Source organism: Podarcis filfolensis, assembly GCF_964270895.1.
Source record: "Podarcis filfolensis genome assembly, chromosome: 15".
In the NCBI taxonomy this organism is placed as follows: Eukaryota; Metazoa; Chordata; class Lepidosauria; order Squamata; family Lacertidae; genus Podarcis; species Podarcis filfolensis.
The window spans coordinates 21,679,416-21,691,476 of NC_139618.1; the positions used below are offsets into that span (position 1 = coordinate 21,679,416).

At 43.4% G+C, this 12,061-nt stretch overlaps 1 protein-coding gene across 3 annotated transcripts in view; it reads right to left on the reverse strand.

Moving 5' to 3' along the window:
* JHY (junctional cadherin complex regulator) overlaps window positions 1–12,061 on the reverse strand; it is a 39,289-nt gene that overhangs the window by 11,791 nt on the left and 15,437 nt on the right. The window lies entirely within an intron of this gene.

Consider the following 12,061-nt stretch of genomic DNA (forward strand, 5'->3'; position numbering starts at 1 on the left):
CACTAACTGCTATACCATGCAGGCTACCACACTATATGCAACACCTGCCCTAAACCTGGATGGCGATGGGTCCTTTTTGTGCATGTACCTATCAAATAAAATTTGATACCAATGTGTCGTAGTGGAGAGAGTTTTGGAATTGAGTCAGGGAGACCCGGGTCCAAATCTCTGGTCAGCTGAGAGGCTATTTGGATGGCTTTAGGGCAATCTACCATCTCTCAGGTTGTAGTAATGAAATGGGAGAAGCTCTTGAAGAGGATAAGTGAATAAAAAGAAATAGAATACAAATACAATGGTACCTCAGGTTAAGTACTTAATTCGTTCCGGAGGTCCGTTCTTAACCTGAAACTGTTCTTAACCTGAAGCACCACTTTAGCTAATGGGGTCTCCTGCTGCTGCCGTGCCGCCGGAGCACGATTTTTGTTCTCATCCTGAAGCAAAGTTCTTAACCTGAGGTACTATTTCTGGGTTAGTGGAGTCTGTAACCTGAAGTGTCTGTAACCAGAAGCGTCTGTAACCCGAGGTACCACTGTAGACGAAGACTCATATAAAACCATGCCTACCTGCTAGGATATGGGCAAAGAGGCTGTAATTGAATCCAAACAGGAATGAGGGGAAGGCTCATAGACCTTGTGACTGAGGTAGATAGGGAGAGTGGAATTCTATGACCTTAAACAAAGTTGAGGTGCTCAAGGACTCATTGCTTTGAAACATCAGGTCAAGAGCAGGCTTGGCCAACTTTACTACTGCCTGTTAAAATTTGGAATTGTGATAATACTGATGAACCCTCTCGCCCTAATATTCCTTGGTGCCTCAATCTTCAAAAGAGTTAGCATCATAGCTTATCAAGAATGCATGCTTTGCTCATGACCTTGGCTGCATCTGATCCAGAGTCAAAATGAAGGCATCCGCCTTCCCTCCAAGTACCATGTAAACAAGCTTTAACCGCTGTGTATACCTCAAGTATTACACAAGTAGTAAGCAATCAATGCATGGCATTTTTGCATCTAATGGTTCTGCACAGGAACATTTGCAAGATTATCAGTTCATGCGAACTACATATGTTACAAGCAGAAAACGATTACTTCATGAAAAAGAAGCAAATTAGATTTTGTTTGACCAGGACAAATTAAGTGTATGTGTGGTAAGTGGTCATCTTCTTAAAGTTCAAGGACTGCTCCCTTCCTGCCTGCCTTCCAGCGCAGTGCTTGCAGGATCAGGAAAAAATGTGAAATTGAAAAATAATAATAATTCAATTTCAGAAGAGTTTTATATTTTTTCTGCATCAGTCAATTGTGCTCTACTGCATCCTAAAATAAACAAGGCAGCAATGTGTTGGTACAATCTTCCGTAGAAACAAACACCCTCCTCCCTAAGGAGGCCTGACACTAAAATGAAGAAGACTTGGGTATAATTGTAAGTGCAAAAACACCAGTGTTAAAAAAATGAAGTCTTGGGGCACCCTGAAAAGTAACAAATCTATTATGCCAAAATTACCAAACAGCAACATTAGACCAAACAATGTTAGACTAATAAACTATTTTACTTCTTTCAAACTTAATTAATTAATCAGTCAGCAGATTCTTAATCCCCCTTTTTAGTAAATAATAATAATAATAATAATAATAATAATAATAATAATAATAATTTATTTATATCCTGCCATCCCCAGCCAAAGCCAGGCTCAGAGCAGCTAACAACAATAAAAATAGCAGAGTTTACATAAAATCACAGTCAATTAATTGAAATACATTCTAAAATCAATTCAGAATCAAATTAATGGCAACCATTATTAAATTAATGGCTAGAGTTCTATGAGGATTACAGAAGGAGGGGGGTCAGACTGTGCCTTGGCCAAAGGCCTGGTGGAACAGCTCTGTCTTGCAGGCCCTGCGGAAAGATGTCAAGTCCTGCAGGGCCCTAGTCTCTTGTGACAGAGCGTTCCACCAGATCGGGGCCACAGCAGAAAAAGCCCTGGCTCTGGTTGAGGCCAGCCTAACCTCCCTGTGGCCCAGGATCTCCAAGATGTTTTTATTTGAAGACCGTAATGTCCTCTGTGGGACATACCAGGAGAGGCAGTCCCGTAGGTATGAGGGTCCTAGGCTGTATAGGGCTTTAAAGGTTAAAACCAGCATCTTAAACCTGATCCTGTACTCCACCGTGAGCCAGTGCAGCTGGTATAGCACCGGGTGAATGTGCTCCCACGGCAAGGACCCCATGAAGAGTCTCACTGCGGCATTCTGCACCCGCTGGAGTTTCTGGGTCAGTCTCAAGGGCAGCCCCACGTAGAGTGAGTTACAATAATCAAGCCTGGAGGTGACCGTCGTGTGGATCACAGTGGTTAGGTCAGGGCGACCTAGCAGTTGTAAAACTGACAGATGGTCAGTGCCATGTTAAAAGGCAAATCTTTTTTTCTCAGAGATTTTTATTAAAGTTTTTCATCATACAATAAAATAGGAGCTACAAAAAATGCAAATAGAAAAAGTAAAGTACAGACTCCTCTTAGTAATTCTTAGCCCTTACCATCCACAGAGGGATAGCAGCTCCTCCCAGTTCTCAGCTGGGATCTTTCCTTTCCCTTCCCAGCCTCTCACCCTGGAAGATGTACTTTCCCCTGTCTTCTACCCAGGGCCCTCCATTAACCATCTAACACCCCCAGGAGTATGCAATCCCTGGACCTTAATAGAGGCTCCAGATAGAGGACTCCAAAGAAAAAGAAAAAGAGGGAAATTCTTCATATTCATCCATAAAAGAGAACACGCCTCTTTGAAGATGATGCTTACTAAATGACACATATGTGATCATCTAAAAATACGGCAGCAAGAATACTTATAGCAAAGCACTGGAAGACGCAAGATCTACCCACTCTGGAAGAATGGCAGATGAAGTTGATTGACTGTATGGGACTGGCAGAAATGACTGGCAGAATCCGCGACCAGGGAGAAGAGTCGGCAGAAGAAGATTGGAAGAAATTTAAGGACTATTTACAGAAACATTGCAAAATTAATGAACCTTGAAAGATGCTGGATTGAATTTATGTGGTCTCTAGCTGTTATGGTAAAAAGAATTGGTATAAATATTGTTTAAGTTACAAAATTTAAGAAGTTGATTGGAAAATAAGGTGTTAGTTAAATGGAATGTTAAGAGATTAGGATTTGCTGGATAAACAATTTGAACTAGAAAACAAGAAGGGGAGGCATGAAGAAGTCAAGGAAATATGTTATTGAAAATTGATATTGAAATTGATTTGTTTTTAATATTTTTTTTCTTTTTCTTTTTTGTTTGTATAAAATTGAAAACTCTAATAAATATTTATAAAAAAAGATCATTTAAAAATAAAGAAGGAAGCTGTTTCAGAACTCTTCATTTTGTCCATGTGCAAATTTAATCAGAGGAACATAGGGATTTGCCTTATAGTGAGTGAGACCAGTGGCCCACGCAGCTCAATATTGTCCACACTGACTGGCAGCCTTTCCCTGCCCTACCCTGAGATCTCACTGGTTGAATCTGGGACTTTCTGTATACAAGCGAATGCCTTACTACTGAGCTACAACCTGCCCTGGTATAACTGATGAGCCAAAGTTCCTTTAATTCTCCAACAGAAGAGATGTAACACTTGTGTTTAGAAAAGGCAACAAGATGAAGCAAATCGAGGACTGGCCTGAGGCATCGGGAGGAGGGCATGCTGCTTCTGCCACTGTGCCATGAAAATTAACGTGTGTTCTGTGTGTTCTTCATGCAAACGTCCACATTGGAAGAGTCTGAATCATATCAGCATTGTGCCTCCTCTGTCAAAGGCAGGATGCCTCTGAATATCAGCTGTTGCGCTCATGCCCCGTTTTCAGGTTCCCCACAGGCATCTGGTTGGCCACCAAGAGGACAGGATGCCTAGATGGGCCAGTGGCCTGATCCCGCAAGCTCACATTGTGTTCCTATCTTAAGCTCACCTTTTCCCCCCTAGGGGTAGAACTGCCTGATTTGGCCTTTGGGGGAATGGGCGTCTGTTCTGTGCCCACATCAAACATTGCTTTAGGTTTGTGGTGATGAGGGCGAAAGATCGATCGGCTACTTCTGGGGCTTGTCCAAGGTGTTTTGCTCCTCCATGTAAAGGACAGGATGGCACCTTCCCCCGTTTCCATGTACAAAAGCCAACCAGGCTGATTGGCAGATGAAGATGATGGACTTTTCGGAGCTAGCTGACCTGACTGGAAGAATCCGTGGACCAGAAAGAAGAGGAGTTCCAAGAGGACTGGAGGAAATTTAAGGACTATTTGAATAAATATTGTAACATAAAAAACTAGAAATTACTTGAAAGAAAACAACTAGGCCTAGGATTAAATTAAGCTATAATTAAATAAATGGGATTTAGAATGTTAAGAAAAGTGAATAAGATGGACTATAATTGGATATTGTTTTAGTTTAATAATGATATTGGAAAGCTGTTACTTTTAACTACAAGGAAACTCAGAAGGGAGGGACTTGAGGAAGTCAACTAAAATGCTTAAAAGGTTGGATTTGTGAAGAATTAAGTTTGTTGTTATTGTTTATCTGTTTATTGTTTTTTCCCCTTTTTTCTTTTTTCTGTTTTTGTATACCACTCTGCTTTGTGGTTTTTGCTACCATTGTGGAAAATCTAAAATAAATTTATATATATATATATATATATATATATATATATATATATATATATATATCTCCAACCAGGCTGGCAGGTGAATCTGACTTTGACAGTGGCAATAAAAGAGGGCCTCATTCAAGGGCAACAGGCAAGCGAAGGTAGACCGCAGGCAGGCTATGTAGCACACAAACAGCTCTCTTCACTCGCTGCCCCCTCTGCAACTGCCACCTGAGGCGCCTGACTCACTTTGCCTAATGGCAGCGCTGACCCTGGCTGAGTCAATGTCTGAATAGGAGCTAAGAGGTCTCCCTCGCCATTTTAAAGAACCATCAAACTCAAAATGGATTGCGGGGGGAAAAGTTAAAGCTTCATCAAGTTCCAGTTAAGGCCTCAGGTGCCACTCCTCATGAGGTGAGATGCTGGACTCCCCAGAGGTAACGCACAAAGCCCTTCTCAATCCATTTAATCTTTGTCTGCACTGAACTCCTCCATTTCATCCTCCAGCCTCCCCAGGGTTCCTTTGTGTCCAACACTTGCATTGGAGACAGAGTGTATGCACTCAGAATAACTGCTTAATGGTAGGTATTAAGTCACATATAGAGCAGAATGTTTTAGTGAAAGCTTTAGCACTAGGGAATCCCAGCTCCCGGTGACAAGACGATAACCTGTTAGCCAGACCTTTTCTCTAGTGATTAGTGTTTATATGCAGAGCCAAATCTTGCTTATAGCCCTACAGTCTCGGCGTGAGACGGAGGCAAGCGGTGAGCTGGCCATCGCTTTCCTGCTTGGGTGCATTGAGTGGCGTTGTAAAAAGAAAAAATTGGGGGAAATTAAAAATTCACTTTTCAGCAAAGAAAAACTTGCATCGCTTTACTGTCGCAGCGTAACATTCCTCCTTGGCTTGTCTCCTAAAGAGCGGGCAGCTGGAAACTCAAAACAGTATGTTCAAGAGGTTACAGCATAATCTCAAGCACACAATCCAACTAAAAAAAAAGAAAGAGAGAGAAATGGCCTTTCTCAAAGCCATCATATGAGGAGAGTCTTTGCCAGATACAGCTATACGTACAAGGGCTCTTGAAATACTGTTTTAAAAAATGTGGACAGATTAGGGGCAGAGCTCCCCTATACAATACCACTTGCCCCTATTGTATCCATCAGAACACTCACAGACCCTCCAAGTGTCCCTATTTTCCAATGGGTAAAACAACAACAACAGCAGCAGTAACAGCAGCAACAACATGTCCCTATTTTCATTGGAGAAATGTTGGAGGGTATGCACTCTGAAGAGACTTTCATGGGTGAAACTGACCCAGTTGAAAAGTACTGAATTTGAATGTTGATTCAAGAGTCAACAATTGCATGACCGCCTCTTCCCATATGAACCTACGCGGTCCCTGAGATCATTTTCTGAGGCCCTCCTTTGTGTGCCTCCTCCTTGAGAGGTTCAGAGGGTGGCAACATGAGAACGGGCCTTCTCTGCAGTGGCTCCCCCTCTACGGAATGCTCTCCCCAGGGAAGTTCGCCAGGCGCCTTCATTACACTCCTTTAGGTGGCAGGCAAAAAATTTCCTTTTTAACCAGGCCTTTGGTTGATCTTATTGACATCCAAACACCCTTTTAAAATGTGGCTTTTGGGGGGGGCAGTTATTGGGTTATTGCTTTTGGTTTGATTTTTATATGTTGTGGTCTTGTTGTGAACTGCCCTGAGACCTCCGCATATAGTGCGGTATATAAGTTGAATTAATAATAATAATATTCATAGAATCATAGAGTTGGAAGGAAAACTGAGAATCATCTAGTCCAATCCCCTGCAATTCAGGCATCTCAACTAAAGCATCCATGACAGATGACCAATCCTGTGATAGCTCTCCTTCACACATTCAACGTTTGCCCAAATATATGCATTTTTATACACGTTGTTTGGTTGGAGAACAGTGTTACAAAATTCAGTGAAGGGTGAACTGCAGAGGATAGCAGAGTTTCAGTCTGGGTACGGCTTCAGAAAGCGAGAATGATGCGGGTTTACCTCTGAAAGAGAACTGAACTGAATTTCTCCCCCATCTCTGATCTTAACTCCCTGCTTCCAAGGCTCTGTGCTGCATCTGCAAAATGGCCACTTAACAGTGGTAGGGATAGAGTCTGGGGCAGGCAGATGGATCCTGATCCCTGAGCCATCTCCATGCTGGCACAGTGCAGAGGTGGATTCAGGGGAGCACGGCTGGGTTGGTTGCACTGGGCACTGAGTCTCAGAGGTGCCACGGGGGGGGGGGCGCACAACTATGATGTAGAATGGAAGGAGAGAGGCAGCAGGGCACTGAATTTTAGCTTCGTACAGGGGGCCACTGAAATTTGAGACCCCCAAGGTCCACCGCTGCACAGTGATCAGGCCATAGCTGTCAACTTTCAGATTTGAAAATAAGGAATCAGCAGCCTCGAAAATAAGGGATCAGCAGCCTCACCTGCCCTGGAAACAGTCTACGGGATATCTAACAATCCGGGATAGCAGCAGGGAAACAGCGCTGGAATAAGGGAATTTCCCGTAAAAAAAAGGGAAGGTTGACAGCTATGGATCAGGCCCGGACTGTGTCTGATACTGGCCAGTGCCAGTTGTGAGACCAGCTCAGGACCCATCGGATTCTGAGCTGATGCAGTCCCATGCTAAGAACCCTCCATTTCAGGGCCTTCTGCCGGACTCCGCTGGCAGAGGTACTGCAAGCATGCCTCCTGCCCGTTCAAAAGCCAGCTGAGCTGGCAGAAGCAAGGGAAGGGATACTGTAAGGGGAAAGTGGTACAGCATCTGCTTTGCATGTAGAACTCATAGGCAGAAGTTATACGTGCTTCATTTATTTTTCGCTACTGCTGATACCAATCATATTTTGAAAATTTCCCAAACCGTTTTGTTTTTTTTAAAAAAATTAACTTTTACCAATAATTTTTAATGTTTTCTTTTATATTGTTGTAAACTGCTTAGAGGTTTGTTTGCTTTTTACAATCAGGCAATATATACATTTTGTTAAAAATAAAATAAACAGGTCTGGGAGAGACTCCTATCTGAAACCCTAAAAAGCAGCTGCCGGCTAGTGTAGACAATACTGAGCTTGGCCAATGGGCTTGGCTCAGTATAAAGGAGCTTCCTATTTTCCTATCCTGCCTCACAGCCCAGAAAAAGGGGGTGGGGTGGATTTCAACCTAAGAAGCAGCCCTTGTTTGCCCCCTTCTCCCTCCCGAGTCGCTTTTCCTTTTATGTCATGACTTTTAGGTTGTAAGGCTAAAGGTCAAGACTATTTCATCAGTGACATCTGTAAGCCTTTTTTTTTTGGCTGAAGAACAGGATGAAGATGCTTTAAACAAACAAACAATGCATGGGGAACAGACATTTGCCCCTTCTCTCCCCCCCCTTGTGAGGTGGTTTGGGCCACAATCTGTTTATCTACAGCATGAGTTGGCTGCTCCTTTAAACGTGCCCCTAATTATTAATCTTGCAAATCCTTACTCCTCTTTCAACTGCAGGCATTACCACTGCATTTCTCTTTTATTTTAAGAGCACGAGACCAAATGAGCCCTTTAAGCCTCGTATTGTTCCAATCCCTTTTTGCATTACACTCTAAGGAGGAGGCTAAATTAATTACAGTCCCCTGCCCCCCACCTCTCATTTAGGTCCTGCCTGAACTGTAGCTGTACAGTAATTATCGTGTTTGTGTCTGGATAAATAAGGAAGCTAGGTACAGCAAAACGCCCTTCCATGGTGCTGCCCTGAGAGAGTTCCATCCTCCAGATGTTGTCGGACTACAACCGCTGTTAACCCCTGACCCCTGGGCCAGGCTGGCTGGGGGCTGATGGGAGTTGCAGTTTGGCAATATCTGGAGGGCGCCCTGTTGGCTATTCCTGATATAAAGCATGCTCAGTGAGGTCCTGCTATGGGTAGAAATAATGTGCTGAGCAAACATAGCATGCAGCTGAGAATGACCCAAAAGGAGCAATGGCGCAGCCATTGGTGGCCTGACCCAGGAAGGCAGATAGCACTTTGCAGCTGGGTAGCCATATCAAACCAAGGGAAATTCAGAACCATAACTTTCAGGGGTCTTCAGCTCATGTAATTAATCCTCTCGCTGAGTCACATTGATCCAAGTACTAATTAATGGCTGAGCCTATCAGCCCTCACAGCACCACAGGGCAGTTTGGAAATATTGAGAAGCCACCCGAGAGCTCAGCTCTTCCAGAACAAACGGAGACAGACAGATTTTTGCCGCTGGGAGAAAAAATGTTTTGGTAGCGCCACAAGCCGCACGGTGCGCCGGGCAGGTAAGAGCATGCTTCTGCATCATCTCTTTGAAAGAAGAACAGGACAGAACTTCGACCCACTCTCCTTCCTTCTTCTTTTTTTTTTGGAAGCGAACTGTTCTATTAATGCCAATCAAATTGAGAAAATGATCAAATGAAATTGCATTTTGAGCATCATAAGCTGTGTAATGTCTATTCTGTTAAATTGAGGCCCGTAATTGCTTCTCTGCTGAAAAGATACAACAAAGGCAGCAATCACGAGATGTCATTATCCCGGACTAGAAAACCGGCCTTTGCAGGGAGGACTTCAAAGGCTTGTGGTTCTCGAATTGCATTTGGCTGCTATTGTTGGAGCGCAGGCAATCTTGATTAGGTGTTTACACGGAGGTAAGGCACAGTGCACAGAGAGTCTGAGTGCCTTGGTCTAGAGCCATTAAAAAATCGTACATTATGTTCCTCGCTTTGAAGTAAGGGGTTTACAGGGAGGAAAAGAAACTCGGTATGAGCACAGCTCAGCTAGATAGGCCCCGCTACTTCGCTCTCGTGCTCAAAGAAACTCATCATCGGGTTCTTAGGGAATCAGGCAGCACTGCAAAAGAAGTTGATGCTTTAGAAAATACGATCTGAACGAGGGAAACATTCACTTCAGCCCAGATTTGTATAGCCTGGCGCAGATGTATACCCATTTAACAACAACGGGAGTAGCAACAATAATTATAATTAGCATTTATATAGCTTTCCCCGCTAACTGTTCCAAGATAACCTAATCTTAAGGCTGCTTTGCACATTACATTCTTTTAGATGTGCATCTTTCAGGCGGACACTCAAGGTCAAATTACATGTGGTTTAATGTTGTGTTTATCTGCCCCCTCCCTGATGTAGATAGCAGCTGATGAAAGCCCAGATTTGGAGCAGAAGATGGATTAACCCTTTCCTCCCAGCAGGTCCAAAAGCAAGCAAGCAAACAAAAAACCCGCCCCCGCTCTGCAGCTGCAATTAACAAATTAAATAAGTTCCCATGAGTGTCGCCTTGGAAATAAGCCCCCAAAGGTTACTAAGGGTAGGATTTAATGTTGCGCCATGACAAACATTCCACCTGTGCAAGCATTTTGGCTTGCCAGTTAGGACAATTCCACCCTCTTCTCCCTGCCCACTGCTCTGGACACTCTCCCGACTCCCCCTAAAACCAATTTTGGGGGGTGCACAGGCAGAGGAAAGCCCGATTGCACAAGCGGAAGTCCTTGCGTAGGGCCTCTGCTTGATGGGGCTTGTTAGGAGAATCCTGCCCAACCCCCCCGCCCCCCCAAAATTGGTTCTAGTCTGCTAAGAGGCTAAATAGCCTTTGTTTTCAGGCTGGATGCAGAGGAGAGGGTGCGCAGGCTATTAACTTCTTAGAAGGCTAGTAAAATAAATTTATGCTAGCCTTTTACCAAGTTGGCTGAGGAGGGACCAAGCAATTTATATGTTCTCTGCTACCTATGCTCACTTTTCCATACGGAGTTCCAGGAGAGTGGTTAGAGGCAAAGATGTGTTAGTGCTATTGGAAGTATCCCTCGCAATGCAAATGGTAGGAGCTGAAGGCGGGTGGAGTTGTCTACTACAGTGGTCAGCAAACATTTTCAGAAGGGGGCTGGTCCACTGTCCCTCAGACCTTGTGGGGGGCCAGACTATATTTTGGCAAAAAAAATGAATGAATTCCTATGCCCCACAAATAATCCAGAGATGCATTTGAATTAAAAGGACACATTCTACTCATGTAAAAACAGACCGTCTGCGGGCCATATTTAGAAGGCAATTGGGCCGGATCCGGGCCCCGGGCGTTAGTTTGCCTACCCATGGTCTACTGTTTATAGTGTTCACAAAGGCAAGACCACAGACAACATCCATGGGACCCATAAACACCGAAAGAGGGAGTCAGTGCTGTTAATAGAAAGATCAGTGCAAAATATTTCAGCAAAATAGGACATAAAAATGCACCTGAAACTGAGTCGGGAAGAAACATGTGTGAAATAGACTCATATTGTAGCCAGATTACTATGAAAGAGGTTGAAAATACAAAATTCCCTTGTGAAGCTAATCTAAGATTTTATTTTAATTGTTTACATGTGTATTTATATTGTTTCATAAGGTAATACTTTTCTTAAGGGACACATAAGCTGCCAAGCATGAGAAATCCCTTATTTTTAAGTTGGCTTCGACAAACCGGTGAATCAAGATACAATCTGGAGATCTCGTCAACTGCTCTGCAGTAAATTCTTCTTAGATTCAGCTGTTTACGGGTTCTGCTGACTTTGTCTGCAGTTTGAGGGCTGCACAGAAACATGCCAAAGGAAAGCTCATTCTTTTAACTGCTACCTTTAACCAGCAAACAACAAATGTATTTCTTTAGAGTAGGTTTTGATGAAACTCTGTGCCAATTAAGGTGGTATTATGTTATGCCAAGGTTTAACTTCCAGAGGCTAACAGCATTAATCGCTTTGACATGCCAAGAAACATAGCTCCATTGAGTTGATTGCTAAATACGTACAAACCACAAAGTATTCAAGTGAAATCTGTTGGTGGGTAATTTCTCTCTCCCCACACCAACGCTTATCATCATTCCACATTGCCAGTTATTTACTTCTGGGTGATTTTCCCTCTGCATTAGATCAATAATTCAATTAACGCAGAAGAATTCAACCTACTCCTCCGTTTAAACCTCTGGAAGTATTTTAACCAAGAACTATTGAGAACGGGTGTAGGATGATGATGATGATGATGATGATTTATTACAAATCATTATAATGCAAAAGGAAGTGGGAAAGGAAGAAAGAAACCATAGCAATTTCACACCCTAATTCAATGATGGAGAACCTGTGGCCCTCCAGATAGAGGGACTACAACTCCCTTCAGTCTCAGCCAACATGGCCAGTGGCCCGGGATCATGGGAGTTGTAATCCAGAATCACCCACCCTGTCCTAATGCTTCATAAGCATAAAGAAACATTTGCACGCTTACTTGGCAGTATGGCTTACTGAATTCTGTGAGACTTACTTTAAAGTAAGCATGCATAGGATGGGGGCCATGAAAGACCAAATTACAAATGAAGTGGTCCCCGGGTTTGAATCCTGCCTCTGTTGTGAATTCACTAGGTGCCCTCAGGCAAGTCATTCTCACAGCCTCA